At 40.4% G+C, this 7,271-nt stretch overlaps 1 protein-coding gene across 4 annotated transcripts in view; it reads right to left on the reverse strand.

Moving 5' to 3' along the window:
• LOC124615314 (TBC1 domain family member 31) overlaps positions 1–7,256 on the reverse strand; it is a 282,280-nt gene extending 275,024 nt beyond the window's left edge. Inside the window, exon 1 of one of the 4 annotated variants that reach the window (XM_047143109.1) lies at positions 6,872–7,255. The gene's annotated coding sequence lies outside the window, so the exon portion shown is untranslated. Of the gene's footprint in view, positions 1–6,871 lie in introns of all 4 variants that reach the window. The other 3 variants (XM_047143107.1, XM_047143108.1, XM_047143110.1) reach the window with 3 other exon arrangements.
• Between the last annotated feature and the right edge of the window lie 15 nt (positions 7,257–7,271).

Consider the following 7,271-nt stretch of genomic DNA (forward strand, 5'->3'; position numbering starts at 1 on the left):
TACGTCCAGGGTTACTGCACCATCTGGAAGAAGAAATACACTGCAGAAGGATGTCTTGTGTCATCCTTATCCCGCCAGTCACAGCTTAAAGAGGGGTTTGAAAGGGGCACATGTTCACTACTTACTGAGTTCAGGACATATATGCAAACTCTGCCTGTCACTCTATTATAGTCGCTACGGTTCCTGTAATATCCCTTATAGCCATGGGGGCAAGGGTCCGCATTGCCGGGAACTAGGTTTCCTGGAGGGCAATGAAGAAAGCAGGTGTAAAGCTTAACAGTTGCCAGAGCTCAGCCAGTCGGTGGAAAACACTGCCACCATTCCACTGGATGATGAGATGTTCGTGAGACTGGGAAGGCACGAAACACTGAATGAGGCACTCTACACCTCAGTGTCACCTGCTGCCACCAGATGAGTACCTTGCGATCGGCATACATTGTGTCTGAGGGCCCACCGAGATCTAGGTCCTCAGTGGATACCAGAATCTCCACCTCATCCTCAGACAAAGAGCTTGTAGGTAGTTGTGGTGTGGGTGCCACTGTAGTGCCTTGGTTCTTGTGGGTCTTTTTCTTTTTAGGCTTCTCTGGCTGCTCCTTAGGTTCTTCCAGTTGGGAGGACCGTGAAGCCCTTGGGAGGTGGGGCACAGGGAGTATTGGTATGTGAAGGCCGTCCACAATCCCGACAGGTGGTGCTGGAAGTACAGCAGGAAGATATATGGCCAAACTTCCAGCACTTCAAGCATTGCATCAGGGGAGGGATATATGGCTTTACATCACAGTGGTAGACCACCACCTTGAGCTTCTCAGGAAATATGTCACCCTCGAAGGCCAAGATGAAGGCATCGGTGGCAACCTGATTATCCCTTGCACCCCGGTGGATGCTCTGGACAAAATGGACACCTCACTGCTCTAAATTGACATGCAGCTCATCGTCAGACTGCAAAAGAAGGTCCTTCTGAAATATGATACCCTTGGCCATAATTAAGCTCTTACGGGGTGTGATGGAAACAGAAACATCTTGTCACAGGCGAGTAGTGCCCGTGACTGGGCTGAGGATGCTGTTTTGATCAAGACCGACCCTGATCGCAATTTGAACAAGCTCTCCAACTCCCCAAACTTGTCCTCTAAATGCTCCACAAAAAATTGAGGTTTCATTCACAAGAAAGATTCCCCATCAACTCTCGTACATATGAGTTACTGGGGCGAATAAGCTTCGCTGCCATCCTTAGCCTGGCGTTCCTCCCATGGTATGGCCAAGGGAGGGAGGGGCAAACAATTTGGAGTCGTATTTCTTAGCATCGAAGTTAGACCTTGACCACTTAGAGACTGCTAGTGTTCGATCACCAGCAACAGATGACGTACTACAATTCATGGTGTGTCATCTGCTCTGATGCCACCCACTCCGACCAGGGGCCATCCCAACAGGTGCCACACAGCCATAGCAAAGGCCATCTGGCAGGATGGCCATTGCTGGGAGTCCCGATGCCCCAGGGTGACGGGCATCTACTCCTTGGCATACATGTGTAGTTAACGGCTCAGTCATCAGCAGAGCAATTCCCGTGTAGTCAGCAGGCTACAACGTACAGGGTACATGGTGGCCTCACCACAACGGACTGGCTACCGTGCTGGATATCAGGTGCAAATGAGCTAAGAAGTCAGTCATCGTCAACAGCACAGAAAGCAATACTGCACAGAGGATGGAGGAAAATGCACCTAGTAGGGTGACCTCGTCCAACAGCTGGAGAAGAAGCGGAAGTACAGATCCACGTCGACGAAGGATGCGAGAGGTCTCAGCACAAGATGGACACTATGCACCACCTAAGGCACCCTTCCCCAATTGGCTCACTCTTTGGGAAAATTTTGAAAAATGGAGGGCCTATTCTAGCACCCGTACCTGCAGGGGGAAATGAGAAGTGGTATGTATGCTCCACACAGGACATCACGCTGCCTCATACCTTCTTGATACAGAGGTTTTCCTTTCTGTGGAGGCAGTTGGCTTCTTGCACAGGGGAGTTGGATTGTCTAGAATGTCTTTCCTGTGTTTTAAGTTCTAATACATCAGCACATAATGTAAACCTACTTATGAAACACTGCAGCATGAGAATCATTTCCCCTCCAACTATCTCCCTCTGACTGCAAGAAGTGATCCTCAAATGGTTCCTTTGAGCCAATATTAAAGGCCAAATATTACATGTGCAGAAGAGTTCATGATCAAACAAAACAAGTGCTATGTGGTCTGTCTTTAGGCTTCAAGGTTCTCCTCATAAGAGCTATGTAATGCCCCCTTTCCTCACATTTCTCATAGTTGATTTATAACATATGTTCATTATATGCATAAAAATTGTCAGAGACTTGTCTGTTGTGTAATATACATTTTGTGAATTCACCTGGCAGTTTCAGCTATTTAAAATAAAAAGTGCACTAAATATGTAGCAGAAATAGAGCTTGGGCTACACTACAGATAAATCTGCTACGACAACTTTAAGTTCATGTTTGTAAGGATCGTAGTTGAGTCAGACTCAGTAGCAATAAAATGCGGCAATACATTATTAAGCGACACAGAATCATAAGCAATTTGAAGGACCAGTGACAAAAAAATACACACACACACACACACACACACACACACACACACACACACACACACACACGGGTGAGCAAGAGAGACTGTTGAGACAAAAGCTAATGATGGAATCTGTACTTTCATTATGGAGCAGGATAGGAATGACTGCCAAAATACCTCTGTGTGCATTGTAATTGACCTGATCTTATTTTCATTGTCCTAGCAGTTGTAATTTGCAGGGGGCTGTAAAGTATTCCTTGATTCCTCACTTAATACTGGCCCCTGAAACATGTTAAATAGACTCTTATGGGATAACTGACGTTTATCTGCAACCATTTGCCAGTTCAAGGTCTTTTTTTTTTTTTTAAAAAAAAAAAAACAACAGTGCCCTACTTTGTGTCATTCAGTGTTCCATCATTTACCATGTGTAGTATGCATCTCCTATACTTCAAGAATATTCCAAGAAGAGTAAGTTCGTAAGAAATCTCTTCTGAAGACTGACTATTTTTTCAGTATGCAACCAATGAATCAAGGCCTGTCATACACTTCACTTACGACTGAGTCTACATGATCATCACATTTTATTTCCCACACTCAAATATTTGAATTAGTTAACTGATTCTAACCGTGACTCATTGATTTTATAGAATTTTTCGATATGATACTTCATTTTTGCTTGTGGTAAGTGCACAATTTTACATTTATGAACATTTAAACAAATTTTCAATCTTAGCACTGCTCTGAAAACTTATGAGAAGATTTTGGCAACTTTTTCAAACAGTAGCAGTATTTCATTACAAATACCTGTATGATCTGTCAAATGTCTGAGATTACTATTACTATTCTCTGCTAGATTATCACAAAACACAAACAGTAAAAGATCTCACGATATACTTTCCTGGACCCATGCCTTACAGTACTTCTGCATCTGTTGAAAACTATTCATCCAAAACAACATGCTGCATCTTCTTTATCATGGAACCCTCAACCCAGGCACAAATTTAATTTGACAGCTCACAGGCAGTATTTTTGTTCATAAGCTTTGGGTGATACTGAACCAAAAGATTTTCAGAATTCAAGGAATACTGCTTCCACCTATTGCTTTTACCATGGCTTTTAAGGTGCCATGTGAAAACAGCAAGTTAGGTTTTGCATGACTTACGTATCTGGAATCCATGCTGGTTGACATGATGTAGGTAGTTCTGTTCAAAATTCCTTATTACGTATGAGTTCAGAATATGTTTCAAACTCTACAACAGATGATGTCAATAGGTGTTTGGCAGAAGTATTGTGGGCCACTTACGCTACCCATTTTGTTTATGGTGAGGCCTGTAAGAGCTTTCAAAAAATGAGTCCAGCTTCTGATTCAAGATATCTGTAGCATACTGAGATTTAAAAAAAAACGGACTAGTCCAGATGGAAAATTCTGTGTAGAATCTGATTCAGTTTTAACAATTTCAGTTGCTTCTTAGTGCCACAGCGCTAATATCAGTATATAACTCACCTTTTCAATGGTGTGAGAATTAAACTTGGATAGTACTCTTCGATCTACCTTCATAATCGAATATCTGAAAATGGAGTCTAATATTTCCTTCTGCCTCATGCTAGCCTCTATCTGGGCTCCTGTATCACACATTAGTGTCTGAGCATGGACTTTCATGCTACTGGTAGCCTTTGCATATAACCAGAATTATCTGGGTTTTATGAGGCCTTTTCATAAGATTCTGTTATAGTCATCAAAGGATTCACATACTCCCATCTTGACATTTCATTCTGCATATAAACTACTTGTCTATAGTTTCTTTACAAAACTAACAGACGATATCGGGGAGGGCAGTACAAACGGTCAGAGATTTGTTTTACCCAGGAAGAGTGTCATAGAAATGCTGATGAAACTGAACTGGCAGATTGTTGACGATATATGCAAACTATGCTGAGAAAGCTTCCTTACAAAGCTTCAAGAACTGGCTTTAAATGATATCTCTAGGAAAATACTACAAAACACTATATATATTGTTCTCATAAGGATCGTGAAGAGAAGCAGATTAATTGCGGCACACACACACACACACACACACACACACACACACACATAGGCATGTAAACAATATTTAAACAAACACTCTTCCTGTGCTCCATATGGGAATGGAATGGGAAAAAACCCTAATAAATGGTACAGTGAGGGCTACCCTCTGCCATTCACTTCACAGTGTTTTGCAAACTATAAAGACAGATGTAGATGCATACAATGGAGGGTATATTCCATTATGAATTGTTCCACTAGGTACATATCTATCCAGTGCTTGGTTCTCTATTTTTCTAAACTAGAGCTACAGTTCCTCTACATGATCCTACCAAGTGCTAAATCTTTCGACTTATTCCACGAGATATGAAACAAAACAATTTCACGCAATTTACTGAATATTTAGGTCTTCCTACTTCTTTAGTTGCCCTTTGTACTTTGGTAATCATTGTTGCTACTGTCTCTTGGTCAGTTATAGCTGACATCTTTACTGTAGAGGTTAGGTTAAACCAAACTGAACTTTATTTGATCCTGTAGGATTACACTATATACAGTAAAAGTGTATGTAAAATAGAACTCATCAAAAACAGAAAACACTCATTGACAGTTATATCTTAAGGAGCAACCATTCTGATTACACTCTCTATCATCATTGATTATAAAGAACAACATACACAAATTTATGTTAGCAAGTACTCTTTAACACTGTAAAATTCCTTTTCAGTAACATAGTCTTTAAGTTTCTTTGGAAAGTTAGTGTCATCTACATTATGGTGCAGGTTTCTAGTCAGACCTTCTCTTTAAAGCTTTGCCTATCGGTGGGATCTGCTTTGCATATATCGTTCTTCCCCCATGTGTTGTAGGTAAGTACATTAGCATTTGTAATCTGCTCTGTATTGTATTTGTTGCCACTGTATCTAATATGTTTTTGTCATGACTGTGTTTCAACAGTGTGCAACCAACTACAGATTGTTGTGCACATTGGAACAAATAATGCCTGACATCTACGCTCCAAGGTCACTCTTGGATCAAATAAGTAACATGTGCACTACACATCAAGGCAGCTACGCAAGTAACTGACTGTGTATGGTCTGCAAAGAATGACATTTTACAATAGGCAACTCTCAACCCAATACAGTTAACGATAGCTGTAGGAAACCCATAAATATCAGTATAAGATCCAAAGAAATGCCTCCCGCACATGAGCATACAAAAATTCTAGATGATAATTGCTGAATCATTCGCAACATAGTCCTAGAGTTTGAGGTGCCTCTAAAAAGCACTGAAGTTCACATGATATTAGGCACAGAAAGCTGAAAAAAGTGACACTAAAAATAGCGAGATCTATGTGGAAAATTTAAGCTATTCTGAATGGATAGTAAAATGAGAAATGGAGGTGGCATTTTTCTCACAGGAGGCAAGAAATTCATATCCACCAAGACAAAAATTGAAGCCACAAGTGAGACTGTTTAGGCAAGACTCAATACCAGGGGTGGGCAAAAAGTTATGACAGAGTCCTTCTATCAGCCACCTGATTTTCCTCCTGTTGAAAACGAAGACTTTAGAGAAAATGTCAGTTCACTTGTACTTAAATTCCCTATCATTGGAAGAGACTTTAATCATCAAACAATCAGTTTGAATAATTATAGTTTTGTTAGTGATAGACATGTGAAACATTAATAAAGGCCTTCTCTGACAACTACCCTGAACAAATAGTTTGGAAAACTACTCATGATGGAAATAGGTTTAATGGCAACAAACAGACCTGACCTCTTTGTGGATATCCACATTGAAACTGGTATCAGTTACGACGACATAGCTATAGCAACAATGCATATTAAAACACAAAATGCAACTAAAACAAGCAGAAAGATTTATATGTTCAGCAAACTAGACAGTGACACAATAGTGTCACACACCAATGAGGAACTTTAAACTTTTTGCTCAGGACAAGAGCATGTACAGGAATTACTGCAGAAATTAAAACTATAGTTGACCATGCACTGGATAGATATGTATCCAGTAGAAGAGCTCATAATGGAAAATATCCTAAATGGAATACACTCACTTTAAAGAAACTTCTAAAGAAACAGAGACTACTGTGTAACAGATGTAAAACAAAGCACAGGGATATGGATAAAAGCGTTGCTGAATGAAAAATGTTTGGCAGTCAAGAAAGCAATGCGTGAAGCCTTTAGTGTGTCGCGGGATATTTTGCCAAGCGCGTGACTTAAAAGTATGTACGTGTTCATAAAGTAAATATGCGTCCAATTATTGATTACTTACCTTTACTCTGCAAATCAGAATGCAGGGCTACGAAGTATACCCCTACTGTCAGCAGTTACATTCTCAGCGTAACCTGGTTCTTTTAAAACAACTAAAATACTACAAGCGACAGGCAGTAACAAGTTCGTTTAACCAGCCACATCCACTAACCATAACAAACATCATCTCATAATACTTGTATACCTCGACTTGAAACTGGCGGCACAAAATACAAATATGTCACACCAATCGTTTAATCACAAACATCTCTGATACGCGTAACACAGTTTTTAGCATCTCTTTTTGTGTATACGTTGGAAGAATAAAACGCGAATGTGATTAATAAATTGAAAGTGACAGCAAAAATGATTTCCTTGAAAAAATTGTGTTTTTTTATCTCGATGCGGTCAATCGTGCAGCG

The sequence above is a fragment of the Schistocerca americana genome, chromosome 5 (assembly GCF_021461395.2).
Source record: "Schistocerca americana isolate TAMUIC-IGC-003095 chromosome 5, iqSchAmer2.1, whole genome shotgun sequence".
Lineage (NCBI taxonomy): Eukaryota > Metazoa > Arthropoda > Insecta > Orthoptera > Acrididae > Schistocerca > Schistocerca americana.